Source organism: Epinephelus fuscoguttatus, linkage group LG21 (genome assembly GCF_011397635.1).
Source record: "Epinephelus fuscoguttatus linkage group LG21, E.fuscoguttatus.final_Chr_v1".
Lineage (NCBI taxonomy): Eukaryota > Metazoa > Chordata > Actinopteri > Perciformes > Serranidae > Epinephelus > Epinephelus fuscoguttatus.
In genome coordinates, this window is record NC_064772.1 from 14011739 (window position 1) to 14027068 (window position 15330).

Here is a 15330-nt window from a genome sequence, read left to right on the forward strand (position 1 = left end):
GAGGTTCCGAGGTAGTATGTTGCCCATGTCTGAGGTCTGACTAGCGAGGTTAACGTTACATTAAACAACACTTACCCAGCCATACAAGTGCAGTTCGCTGTCAGTATATAGTTGGTCGACTTGTTCAGGTCTTGTACATTAGTTAACGTTACTGTTTAGTGTCCTTGTCGCTGGCTCGGCAGTACTTTGGTCTGTAGAGCACAAAAACCATCAGATAAATCCCGGTATTCAATATCTTGGACATGACTGCGAAGTAGAAAATTATACACATCAAGGGATTTATATGCCTTGAGCTTTTCATGCGTATAAACGCTGGGTTTCTCCACAAGATATAAAAAAAATGTCCGGCCACCGTAGCTTAGGCCATTTCGTTGGGTCGGTGACCCACTGACCCGACATTAAGTACGGGTCAGGAAACCTCACTCCGTTGCTAATTGTTAGCTTATTACGATAAGCTAACCTGTCTTCGGTTGACAAACTGTTAAAATAATCCGAGGAGGCGTGTGTATCTTCCATATTCCTCATACGATTCCTGATTTTGGCGCTCCTGTCTGTACTGTTGACATGGCAACTGTCACAGTTCCTGCCTAGTGCGCAGCTGAGGCAGACAGGCAGTGTCACCGTCAAATCTGTCCCCGGGAAAAGTAACGTTGTGCCCAACTGACAAAATAACTACGTTCCGTTACCAGATTTTCAGTAGTAACGCGTTACACTACTTTTTACCCAATAAAAATAGTTACGTTACTGTAACGCGTTACTTTGTAATGTGTTACAGTACTTACAGTAAGTTACTTTGTAACACGTTACACACAACACTGGTGTTAACCAGGGGGGAACAGGAGGGTTGACGCTGCGTAATAACACCATCCCCTTATCAGCAGTAGTTAACGTATGATAACAGTGCAGAATGGCGGCAAATAGCTAGCCAGTGGGATTCACACACAGGGGCTCACATGCACTAACATGCACACACTGCTGGAACAGAGAAGCTCGGATTATAACACAGAGAAGTAGAGTAACTTCATTCTCTGCTCAGGTTGCCATCACTCCACCATCACATCACTGTCATAACCCATCAAGCTACCTAAATTCATGTTTATTTATCATCCTTATGTTTCCTGTTTTATTTGGGTAACCATTGAATAGTCTCATTTTCAGATCCCATGTCCTCTGTGATTACTTGCCCTGCCCTAACGTGTTTCACCTGTGTCTCAATGCGTTTCACCTGTGTCCCATTGTCTCCCTTGTCTTAGTTTATTTAAGTCCCTGTCTTCCCCTTATTTGCTGACAGATTTACCTTTGAGTAAGAGTTCCAGTATTTCCCTTGTGGTCCTTGTGAGTGTATTTTTGACTGTTTTTGCCTTTTGACCACCCTTTTTACTGATCGAATTGGATACTTTTGCCTGTGTGACTGACTACCTGTGTACCGACCTGAACCTGATTTATGACCCTGAAGAAGGGCTGCCACTAACGATTATTTTCATTGTCGACTGATTATTTCTTCGACTAGTCGACTAATCTGTCGATTATTTCTTCGATTAGTCGACTAATCATTCGAAAAATGTGTTAAAATAATAATAAAAATAAAAATAATCGGATAAAAATAATCGAAAAATGTGTTAAAATGTTGAAAAATGTCAGTCTGTCTCGCCCAAACCCCAAAATTATGTCATCTAATGTCTTGTTTGGTACTCACGCCAAAGGGTTTTAGTTCACTGTCACGGGAGAGTGTGTAAAGCTGCCAATATCTGAACATAAGAAGCTGCAGTAAGAGTATTTTGGGGTACTTTCATAGTACTTTTCCATGAAAAATGACTCAAACCGATTAGTCGACTACTAAAATAGTCACCGATTATTTTAATAGTCGATCAGTCATCGATTAGTCGACTAATCGTGGCAGCCCTACCCTGAAGTTTTCTCTAGTCTGTGAGTCTGCTTTGTGAGTCTTCCTCCAGTTTGTGCTTGACACTCCACTATATCTTTATATAGCAAATAGTGGTTTGCTGCTAAATCAATGCTCTGAATGTTACAAACAGCTCCTTTACATTTCAGTCATGGTCACTTTCACCCAAAAAACTTAGAAAAGTATGTTGTCAAACCTCTTAGTCGACTTTGCAACAGAAAATTTGTTTTACTTTTTATTTTTTTAATGTTGTTTATGTGTTTTTCAGTTGATTTTGTAACACATTTTAACTCCAAATTCAAATTCTTATATCTAACAAATGCTTTTTCCACTGTGGAGAACAACAGATTGTCCATGCATGACTCATATGGTGAATTTGTTCACACCTAAAAGAAAACAACAAATACAGGTGGTGAACATAACAGAATTGGTTGTCTTCTCTTTTGTGAATCATGTCCATGATACGTCTTTTTTGTTCCGCATCACACAAAGTATACCTGCTTTTACAGTTTCCTGTGACTATTAAAATCCATTGCTCACACACTGCAGGGCTCCAGTGTCCAGAGTAGGGAAGGTTACATTTGAAATATATTAGGCGATAGATTACTAGTTACCCTGTTGAAATGCAAGTAAGTAATAAGTAATGTAACTATTTTAATGACATCATCAAAGTAAAGTAACATATTACATCTGATTACTTTTCTTTCAAATTTGTCAGAGTGGCTTTGCTGACTCCAGAAACATGTTGAATGAAGGCAAAAATATGCAAAGCAATGGCGTAAATATATTTGGATGTAATCTCTTTGTAATCACCAACTTTTTGATTAGAAACTGTAATTTAATCACATTTCGTTCAGTGACTGTAACAGATTACATTTATTTTGTAATTTAACTACTATGTAACTTCATTTATTGGGAGTAGTTAATCTCAGTGCTGCGTCAAGGTGGTGATGTTTGGAGCACAATTGGCCTTCACAGACTAAAATTACTTGTGTGTGCCATCTTGGATAAACCATTATTTTAATATAATCACTTCGGCTCAGCACCTGTCCTTGTTGATTTGAATGTGCGTGCCTCCCTCTCTTTGTAGCCTCCTGTGAATCTCTCGTGACTGATACACATTTTGAATCCTATATAGAAATGGTGGGTCCCACTTGCCACAATGGAAACTACTGCAGAGGCTAATAGCTGAGTGAAAATATATTTAAAAGCGACTGCTGAAAAAACATTGCTTGTGAATAGTTTTCAAAAAAGGGTTTATATAAAGAAAGTCTTATACAGTATTTAATTCTGGTTTATACAGTTTGCAGCGCACTGTGGTTGAGAGCTCTGGTGAAATGTCTCAACACAAGAGCAATACACGCTCAGGCACTGAGACACTGACATCCTGTGACCTTAAAGGTTTATACAACTTTCATTCCAGTTATCAGCCTCCCTTCCCACTATGCCTGAGCCACTATGCAGAAATATATAGACTACATGTTGATAATAGGTTCAGAAGGTCAAACACAGCACATTGCGTGCATGTTTGTATATTTGTTGTTAGCATTCCATCGCCCAAGAACAATCGATGCTTCATCCCCTCTTCAGTCTTATAGAACTGTGAAGTATACACGATTGTGCAAAATCAAATACTTTCTTGCGAGCACGAAGGAACGCGAGACAAAAGCAGAGCTCACTAGGTGTTCAATTCAATTGATTTCTCTCCATTTAAAATGTGCATATCAAAGCAGCCCCTTGTAGCGAAGGGCATAGTTCCCAAAAATCAAAGGAGACTGAGCAGGCCCTGAATTTAAGGGCTGAATCTCAATAACCCACGAGTCCCAGAAGAGCCACAACACTTGTTACTACTGAGAATATGACACGACTCGTATTCTCGCCAATGCGTGAATTTAAATCCGGGGCAAATATTGGAAGTGTCACACAGAAGAATGTGGAGACGGGGAGAAATAAATAACATGTCTTCAAGAAGGGAAATTGAACGTTCGACAGCTTTATTTAATTGGTTGGCCGCATGTGGTGTCTCTATTAAAAATGGCTCCCACCCTCTCTGTCTGCATATAGACATTTCATCATGCCCCCCTCATTTCAGTTCCCTTCAATTGCACAGTCTTCGTAGTTTAATAGTAAAGTACAATTATAACAATCTCAATATTTGCTGAGTGCCACACTCTTTTCACTTCCTGTCTAAATAATTAAGAATTTAGAATTTAGAGAATTAAGAGGAACTGCAGAGACAATAAGATAGGCTTGATGAAGGGGTTGATACTTTTTTGTGTTTCTCACAAATGTGCAAACACAATTGCAGCAGGTGGTAATTGCTGCTAATTCTGCCTATTCTAAACTAGACAAACCACAGCTCACTTACTCCGAGCAGTAATTGCAAGGCACAGTCGCAGATTTTTAAAGCGCCTGGTAGTTGGAGCCCAAGGGAACCCTTAAGGGCCTCCCTGGGCAATGAAGCCGTCATCGTGCTTCATGAAGTGTAGCAGTATTTTTTTCTTCTTCTTGCCCTGGCATATTTCCATTTATCAGGTCTACTGACGTGCAGAATAAGAGCCGCAGACTTCAGTAAAATGGATCAGAGTCTAATGTTTGTCGGGAAGAAGCAGATTGGATATACACACACAAACATGCATACATGCTCAACGCTGGTGAAATACATAAACACAAGGACATGTGCGTACGCAGATGTCGAGGCGCGGGCACTCACTCAGAACACACGCACTTGTGCACAAACACGGCAGACAAAAAAAACAACGGAGTACCTCACACGGCGGACCGATCACAATCCTTGAAGTAGAAGTTTTGACAGTTTGACAGCACACGCTGTCTTTTGTGCAGCAGAAGAGGCTTATGGAGTCTGTCTGCTGCCCTCGACACTTCTTCTCCTCTTAGAGTAATAAAACGCGCGCGCCATATGGCTTTATGCATAACACTACACAAGCTCGAGAAACTTCACTTGCATGAGACAAAACAAACAAAATGTAAAAATAGACATTAGAAAAATACCAGCTCTGAGGCGGGGGTTCAAAAAGCGGCATTATCATATGAATTTGAAGGGTTTCTTTTCAAAATAAGACATCAATCATTTGGGAAAAAAATGACACCTTCTCTCTGGGAATGATTGCTGTCACGAAAATAAAGCTCAGAGGTTACTAAAAAAGCTTTTACACATCGTATCTTCTCATTTATTTATATCTGAGCAAAGAATCATGTCTGTTTTAGAGATAATAACTGGATATAAAACAGAATTTGAATGACTGAAACCAGGGGTGTCACAGTGGGGGTGGGGTGGGGGTGGGGGTGGGGGGGGGGGGGGGGGGACTAAACCCCGGGGCCCCAGTGGGAGAGGGGCCCTCAGAAAGCCAGGAATGAAAAGTTTGGTTTTGTTTGCAATTTTGATTTTAAGTAGTAAGTGCCATAACCAGTGTTGGGCAAGCTACTTGGAAAATGTAGTTAGCGTAGCTTGCAGTTACTTTACATCAAAATAAAGTTTCACTACATTGAAGCTACCCCCAGAGAAATGTAGCAAGCTAAGCTATGAGAAAATGGCAAAAGTAGCTTACTACATGCAAAACTGCTTTTACGTTTTTATTTTATACTTTTTGTCAAATCAGCATTACCTCAGTGTTGAGAAGAACTATCAGCCACATAAAAAAATGTTCAGTTGAACTGTTAATTATAAAATACCAGACTTAAAACTTTCTTCTTATTTTTCTTTCCTTTTTTTTGGAAGACTTTTTGTGACATTTGAACATGACCTCCATTAACATGACCATAACATCAGTTGGCCTATTGCGCTCATTCTTTCTCTCTCCTCTTCCTGCTTAATGCATATTCTGTCTTGGCCTCTTTCATTGGGCTCTCTGGCTATGTGAGTAATTCAAAAACACAATTCCAAAATATATTTTACAGTCAATAAAACCACAACAAATAAAAGACAGTAATATAAACAATAAAAATAACAGACCTAAATGAAAACTTTCCTTTTTGGGGGGACATTAGAACATGAACATGTCCTGCCAATAACATCTGACATCAGTATGTCACTGTCTCTCCCCTCTCTTCCTTCTTAATACTGTTCTCTGTCTCTCTAGCTCTTTCCTTGGCCCTTTTTGAGTGTATTTCTCCAGTGTCCACTGCAAATCCACTAAATAGCTACAATAGCTAAAATAAAGGATTAGTACGTGATGTCATGTGGAGGTGCTTCCCTAATCCACATGTCTCTGTGTGGCGCTGGCGTCAGTCACATTTCTTATCCTCAGTTTTATTAGCCTTACTTTAATTCAGACCTCCGCAGAATAAAAGAAGGCAGCTGCACTTCAGAGCTTTTGCCTTTAACTTTTGTGGACGCTACTGCGCTACTCCGACTGCTCAGAAAGTAGTGACTAAAAAGTAAGAAAGTAGTTACCACTACTGAGAAATGCAGTTAAATTCATAATGTCGCTACTCATAATGATGCTACTGCCCAACACTGGTCATAACTAAATTAACATTGGCTGAATATATCAGCAGATAGACTGAACTTTGTATAAAAAAAATCGTGGAGGCTCCCTGAGGCCCCTCTCATCCCTTAAAGAAGCAAAATGGTTTAGTCCACCCCTAATGCAGCTGGTGTCAAGGGCGTGACTGCTTATGCTGCTGGAGTGCTATGTCTTTCCCCAAGAAAAAAAAAAAAAGACAGAAAAGGGAAAGAAAACTGACTTTGTAAAATAAATAAATACATATAATCAAAAGGTGCATGAGAGGGACATGAATCAAGAGAGGAACTACAGGGGACCCACAGAGACTGCTCATAGGGGCCAGAATTAGGTGCTACACCCCTGACTAAAACCCTTCATATCCATTTAGCACCATACTGGATGACATGTAAGCCTTAAAGCCAGAACACACAAGGACAGAACAGCTTTGCATGAACTCAAACAGTCAAATGGCACAAGTCCTTATGAGGGGAATGTAGCTTTAAGGGTGACGGGCCACCTTTAAAATAGAAAAAAACCAACGGGGCTATTTTTCAGACGACTGTCATCCGTCGGCGTGACAACTATTTCTCATTCCCAAAATAAAATCCATCTCCATGTCCAACATTTTGAATAAATTCCCCAAAATATCTGTAAATAATAAGAATCTGGTGGAAAAACGGTGACACGTGAAATCTTATCCACAAGGATTAGGGGGCTCTATATCTGTCGAATACTAAAATAACTTAAGGTGAAGTGAACTGCGAAACCTTTGATCCTGCTCACTCTGTCTCCCTCTCAAGCCTTATCACATCATCCATTTCCTCACTTGTTTGTTGCTGTGAGTGACACCTCATCCTCAGCCTTATACAATATCTGTCAGATTGCATTATTAATGCTGATAGAGTGCCGGATGAATCGTCATGTGAATAAACCGCCGCGGTGGAAGAGGGCGGAGGAGGAGTGCAGAGAGGTCACAAAATGATCAAAGAATAGTGAGGAAATAGATGACAGACGGGGCGTTTTTTTGTTGTTTTTTTTGCTTCGCCACACCAACCCCAGGGAGTTTGAAAATACATAGATAAACAGCTTTTTCATGGAAGAGTGAATCCTGTTAATTTGTCGGTGCTGGTGAAGTAATAGCAAGTATTACACAATAATAAGCCTCCCTTGTGGATTCTCTTTTTTTTTGACACAATCCTGTAATCACCGCAAAATGAATCACCTTAAATTCCCCCTTATCACGTGCTGTTATTTGCCTGGTCGCAAAGTTATGGATTTACTTTAATAAAAAACTATAAACACTGTCATGTGATAATCACTGCGTGCTGATTCCCCGCTCTGCCTTGCAGAGTTGAAGAGGATTAAGCCTGGGTTCCCTTCATAGCAAACCCAATAATATGTATGACAGAGCTGCAGGCGGCTTAGTGTTTACTGCCTCACATCTCTCTGAGGAGCTCGGACGCACTGCATAGACATGCCTGATGTTTTTCTCTCCATCACCTCTCCTTCTTCTCACACTAAATCACTGCTGATACCTACTGCACTGCACCCCTCCTTCAGCCTCCACATTATAGCTCCACCAGCAGCTCCATCTGACTGCAGCGATTTTGGTCCACCTCTTATAGCATGTAATCAACATACAGCGCAGTGCCTCCGCTAACACACACAATGTGGTCTCCAGTGGAAAGTACTGTTATTAAAAGAACGTGTTTACTGGCAAGAATGTTGCTTTAAAAGCTTATTGTTGCTCTGCTGTGAAAAACATGTATCTCTACAATGTCAGCTTTACATGAGCTGTAAGAAAAAACACCCTTTTTTTCAGCTTTGTGAATTGTTTAATGGATTATTTGGCTTAAGAGTGACCTATTTTGCTGCCCCTTATTTTCTGGCATACATAAATAATCTTACAGTGTTGGATGTTTATGTTAAATGTGGCCAAAGTTTAAAGTAATGGGGTAACTGTGTGTAGAAGTAAGCCCTGTGAGCAAAAACCTCAGGCTTCACACCTTTCTGAATGTCTGGCTACAAGATGACGTCAGATCATGACAGATTTCCTTGTATGGTGTTCTGCATCAGGCACACAACTGCAAGTGTTTCCATTACGTACACTGCTACATGTAGCTACGTGCTAACATTAGGGAAACATGTAAACTTGGTTGCTAATGTTAATTTCTGTCCAATTTCGGATCATTTACCTGCTGGAACATTTCTGGTTGTATCCTCATACAACTGTTCATATGATATCACAATGGTTATTGTCCCACGGATTACCTTACATACTCAACATAAAGCTATGAAATAAATGTAAAGTTATGTAGTTTAGGTTTAGGAAAATAAAGTTATTATAGCTAAGTTTAGGGAAAAGAAACGTCTTGTTGGGAAAAGTCCTGTGTTTTGTGACCTATCCATCACCCTAACCTGACTCCTAACTAGACTGCTCAGGGCTGCTTCCTTCTTTCTCCTGTCAGCACACTGGACTCTTAAGGTCAAGTTAGAAGCAAAACATGTTTACTCAGACTGAATAACCCTGAATGATCTCGTTCTGGAAAGAAGTCTAGGAGCTGGCAAACATTGTGATGGTGAAAAATTGTGATGGGGAAATAGATGTCGTTGGCAGAACAAGTTGTGGTAAAACTCCCAAGTGTTAAGATGGACATAAGCGCAAGTTCTGGAAACGGCACAAAATCACACACACACACACACACACACACACACACACACACACACACACGGAAAGTTAGGTATGATGTTTATCTGAGGAGAGTACAAGAATGTTCAGTGAACTGCTCTACGAGGCTGTCTCATTGTTGCGGTATTTGAAGCTATATGTTGTGTCTTCAATAAACAACCTGCAAGGCTGTGAATTGTCGAGTCTTTCTTCAACAATCGCAGCCTTCCAAAATATGTGGGTTATGCACAAATTAATGGCTCATTATTATATAGGATATGTACAAGTTTTTGTGCATTACTTTTTGTGTGACAAGTATGAACAGTGCATGAGACAGCCTGTTTTGAAGCTTTTATTGGAGATTTTCAGAAGGGAGAAAGTGCCGCTATACTTCCTAACAGTCACTCCCCAGTTGCAAGTACACTGCTAACATGCATGTAGCTACATGTTAACATCAGTGAAACATGAAATCTTGGTTGCTAATGTTAATTTTAAGCTGATATTATTCCTGCTGGAACATGAGGATTTTGGCTTTATAGCTTTGATTGGTGATTTTTCAAGGTAGAAAGTGACGCTATTCTCTTACTACAATGAGGTGCAGAGGTGCTACGATATGAAGACTGTGAAATGCTGACCAATCAGAGCAGTACTTGAAAAGACAGGTGCTAAAACAGAGCTTCTCTGACACAGGGTGAATACAGGTGCTCAAATCTAAAGTGCAAGTAGGAACCTGAAAATGAGCAAAGTATGCCCCCTTTAAATTGCAATCCCATTGTCTCAACCCACAAAGGAACACCTTATCCTTAAGTTTAAAAATCCAAAATCTGGAGATGCATGGTTTGCTCTGGACAATGACACTATATATAATTATGATTTTTTAACCATATAATCTTATGTTACTGGAAACTCAGGGCCCTCTCTAACAGCTAAAAAACACATAACATTATTCTATCAGCTTGCTACCTCATAACTTTTCCTAACTGTACGAATATTGCTTGTAAACATGATTTTAAAGCCATGATGTTTCAGGAAATATGCATCACTCAGAGGTATCAGAGACTGTAGTTGTAAAACAAGGTTGTATACAGAGCATTTTCATTTGCTCTCTGTACTGTAATCAGAGTTGACAGTTGTTTTTATGCAGCACTGGTGGGGCACCCCTTTTGTCTGTATGTAGATCATAAATTTATCATCTAACGACAAAGACAAAATAGCCAGATCAAGTCAAAAACCAAGGAATTTCTCAGTTTACAAGGAACACTAAATGTATTAAAAATCAGCCACAAATATGGGATGATGTTTAGGTTAATGTTAATTCCATAAAATCAGAATTATATACTATCAAACAGCCTGGCTGAGCAGAAAAAGAAAAAATACTATAAGCACTGAATAATATTAAAGAACTGCAGCATATTTCCCCTTGCTCACTGGCTTTGGAAGTGTTTTGGTTGTTGTCTGTCTTCCAAGTTAGTCATCAGAAGTCCTTGGCTACATGACATACATTCTCAAGTCTATCACTCACGACAGCAGCACGGTGGTTATTTCAAAAGGCAGTGACAGCACACACAAACTGAGGCTGAGAGATTTTTCCTCTCCTGTGACAAAAATATGATGCTGTCTAATGAGCGCTAAGAAAAAAAGAGGGGAGAAGTGCGGACTGCACTTTGTCAAATTCTGATGTATGCCACATGAATACAACAAATCTGACTTTGTCAACAGCGATTATGAGGAAATGTTATTCCTGCTTACCAGAGATAGTGGCAACTTTTTGTCAGGACAACAAGAGAAATGGAGAGAGCATGATTGGTTCTTGGGGAAATGCAGTTAAAACTTGAATCCACTTACTAAGATTGTCCAAAACAAGCGAGAGAAGCTACAAAAACAAGTGTGTATTGTTGGTAATATGTGTCTTTTTGACATCACTATCACTTCAGGTATTCATTACATCCTGGAAGATATGAACAGTTATAAAAAAAAAATAGAATCAAAAAAAAAGAGAAAAGGTATGAGCACATTTGGCAATTTTTGCATAGCAGTCTACAAACCCCGCCGCTAATAACATCATTTCAATCAATTTAAATGTCTCAGTTTCATTTAGGAAACAGGAGAATGTAACACAGCAATGAGTAAAGTGAATCTGAAGTATCCTGCTGAATCCATTTGGTAATGGTGCATCTTGGTTATGAACGTTTTAATGACAAATACGGCCAGCACCAGCTCCATTATTCAGTATGCAAAAGACATGTAATGACTTTCTCCTCCTCCTAATGACTCACCCGGGAGCTTATTGATGAAAGTGTATTTGGATGTAATAGACGGGAGATGAAAGAGAATATGATGAAAACTGAAATTGAATGTCACTCTCGGAACAACATGAATAACGTAACAGAAAATGTTTTCTTTTTCCATTAATACTTTAGTTTGCCCACTTTGGTTTAGAAATTTGTATGCCTGTGTGATTTTTCTCAAACTGAAGAAAACCTGACATGGTGCCCAAATAGGACAATACTGAAACACCACTTACCAGTGATGATACTTAATACAGTCAAAATAAATAGCTTCAATGTTCACAATGATGTGCTCATTTTGCATGTCATTGTAACACTGATGAAGTGGTTTAATTGTTTCCTCTTAAATAATCTTATTCCACAATCCACACTGTCTGACAGTATCATACATATTCTGGCTATCTGCATGTTCCAGCCCTTTATTGGAGACATATGATGTTTACACTGAGTAAAGTATTTAATCCCATGACTCAATTTTTTTTAATGGCTGCACCATTCCATCAAGTGGTAACGTTAAAGACACTTTGTGCATGATTTTATACATGACAGAGGCAAGAATGTGACCTGCGAGGCTAGTTTTAAATCTAGCTGAATGCTGGAAATGCCTTTTTTTGGTTTGGATAATCACTTAAGGTTGGATAATCACAAAGGTTAAGAGTAGCAGAGTCAGCAATGTTGGTGTTAAATATTCAATAAAATAGGTTTTGAAAAACTGGGAATCACCACAATCATGAGCTTACAGTCATAAATGTGCAGACATAATATTAGGCTGATAGGTCCAGTAATATGTGAGAGTAGCTGTGAGCAGATAAGACAGCTGGACCGATCCATGAACACACACAAGACTGAAAACATGATCCCCTTTGAGCCATAGACTGTATATAAAGATGGAGGACATGACAGCTCCCACAAAGTGATGCCAAAACATCCTGTTCGCCCCCCCCCCCCCATGTTAGTGAATGGGACATGGGCCAAACCAAAAACTCAAAGTACACATCAAATACATTAAATGCTATAAAACGGGTGTTTTACATTAAGATTGACAACTGTGTGAGCCAATTGGTGGGCTGGTATTCAGTGGCGCTGCTCATGATTGGACGAAAGGGTGTATAGGTGGGAAACTCGATACCGCGGAGATCACTACTGTGTAGACTCTGGCTCCGAATGACCAGAGCAAGATGACAGCAGCTTTATTAAGGATAGTTTGGCTTCCCTTTTGTACTATGCGAGTAAGTTGAGACACGTCATCCATTTTTATATATAGTCTATACCATAGGTCCAGGCTTATGCCCGCCCTATGGATTTGAACAATGTTTGGCTGCAGAGCATACATTTGTAATGACTTGCCCATCCCAATTTTAAGAACAAGACTAACAACGTGTTCCGACAGAAGGCGAGGCAAATTTTAGAGGCATGCAACTGCACACAAAGTCAATGGAAAGCTGAACAAAGACACACATGGAAAACACTCCCACACGCATACAGGTGGTCCATCTGTTGCTATCTAGCTTACAGCTAACATCTGTACGGTTGGTACATTGGCTGTTTGGTGTAAATAAACACAGACTGCACAAAGGTGGTACTAGCACATGTGACAAGAAGGCAAAAGTCTGCTTCACTTGCTGTTTGAACACATACTACAGCCATGCTTGTAGCTCTGTGATGTTTACTATCTTTTTGCTGGTGCTGCTAACATTTTCTCATTAGAACTAAATACACAAGTACAGCTGAGGCTGATGGGAATGTATTAAGTTTTGTGGGTAATGTTTCATAAACCAAAATACTGGACAAATTAAAACTATGACCCACTGGTGGCGCTAGAGGGAAAGTCAGGGGATCACCACTGATTCACAATTACACCTTACAGGCTGACATTGCCATCACTTAGATGCTAGCATGACTAAAACTACACATACAGTTTTTGAATATTTCTCCATCTGGAAGTGAAAAATTGCATATAGCATTTTCTTTAAGTCTTTCTTTTTGTGTCCACTGCTGTACCATAATCTTCTGAAAAATGTTTCAGTTTTATACAAAGATGTGGAGAGTTTCCTTTGCATGCAAACTGAACCAAAGATGCTGGTGAAGGACATGTATTGTGTTCATACTCAAACAAGTGGATATCTCCTCACAGACATCTTCAAGGCTCTCAGATACATGGGTTTTACAGTAGGTTATTTTTTTAAAAGAATAATTTACAGTGATTCCAGTAAAGTGGCTTGTTATTCATCACTGCAGGAGAGGCTTATAGTCCAATAAGCTCATGCAGAGTCATCTCAGTCATCCAGGTAGTAAAACATCAGAACAAACACAACTGCATTTTCTTGGCTCCATCTGACATCAGGTGGGAAAACGTATGTATTAATAACCCATGACTGCAGCTGGATGAGGACGTGTTGGAGGACACCTGCTTAAATTTGTCACCTTCTGCATGCGATGTCACGTTTCCAGGTCGTGTCCCAAATTCCTCCGACTAAGAAAGTGGGCGAGTGGGAAAAATGCCAAGGTATTGATTTTATGGCAGTTGTTAGAGTTGTAACAGAGTTGTAAGAAGCAGACTATTGTTGCAGCACCCATTCAGCCTCCAGCCTGACATGCAATACAGTATATGGTCTCTTTAGCAGTTCGTTTTTTCTGAAAAAATGTTTTCACAGTAATCCTTGAAAGTGTGTTTGTTATCCTTTAAATGGCTCCACTGAGTCTGGAGCTGATACATTCAACTCTTTCTGCAGTGAAATGGCTGTGCAAATATCCACAGTATAGACAGTGTTGCTTTGTGTTGTTAAGTTATGCAGCCCTTATTGTCTCCGTTTGAAAACCACCTCACTTTCCTTACTTACCTTATACTTTTTGTGAAAAGTCCAGCCAATTAGGGATAGGAATAAGGGAAAATGCAATTTTGCTTTTGTCTGATATTCAGATGTATTTTGGGGCTATTTTTCCTTTCTGTTGACCCTGTTTGTGACCCAGGTCGTTAACTGCTTCCAGCTCTTGTTGTCTGTGCTTCTGTTCTTAGTTTTCGCTTATGCCGTTAATGGTATCTCATAATGGAAGGTTTGGATTACACCCAAACAGGATGGTGAGAGTCTCTGAGGTATCGCTGTGTGTGGGCTTTCTAAACACCTCAGTGTCAAGATTCTTCTTCGTCTTTCCAGCAGATCCAAACCAAACTGTGTTTATCTTCAAATGTGGCAAAAACTCTCTATGCAGACATGATAGTCGTGTCTGAGTGCATGATAATCAATACAGGCAGATGAAGAAACAGGTTACTCTATGTTCCATGTTCATATCATGTTTTGCGTACATTAAAACCAGGAACAGGCATATTTAAGACATATCATGGAAGTACAATAAACAAATTCCCAGACTATGTGTAGTTTCATTCACCAACCCTGATACTAAATTAATATGGTCAGTTACATGTGTGTAAAAATATTACTTGTTTGAGTCTTCAAGTAAAAACAAGCCCAGTTGCCAGAAGAAAATGTTTCATTGTATCTTGTTGCAAACCACAAATACATTATATTTATATGTTTCATACGTATCAGATCATCTTTCTAAATTAATGTAATATATCAGCCGACTTTGTCATCGTGAGGTGGAAGGAAAGGTGGACGGCTTGACACTTAGGGAAGATGCCGACCAAGCTGCAGACCACTGCAAACCAGCGTTCCAGATCAACAAACAACAAAACCAGTAGTTTTTGGGTGCCATGCCGTACCTTTGCTCCAATGGCCCAAAATTCTGAAGCCCCATTAGTCCAATAAATGTCCCATTGGACTAAAGGCCCATTGCTCCCACAGCTCATTATCCCAAAAAACAAACGCCCGTTGCTCTAAAGTCCCATTTCTCAGAAAAGACACACTCCCTACAGTAAGTTTGACTTTCCCAGCGGTGTTTGAGCCACCGATCTTAGGTGCTTTTACTGACCCTTCACAGCATTTGAGCCACTGATCACTATGTTTTACCTATCCCTCACAGCATTTCTCAGCAGCCACCAATATT

The 15330-nt window shown here is 39.8% G+C and overlaps 1 protein-coding gene across 5 annotated transcripts in view; it reads right to left on the reverse strand.

Moving 5' to 3' along the window:
• LOC125881757 (RNA-binding Raly-like protein) overlaps positions 1-15330 on the reverse strand; it is a 154416-nt gene that overhangs the window by 105346 nt on the left and 33740 nt on the right. The gene's annotated exons all lie outside the window — the stretch shown is intronic.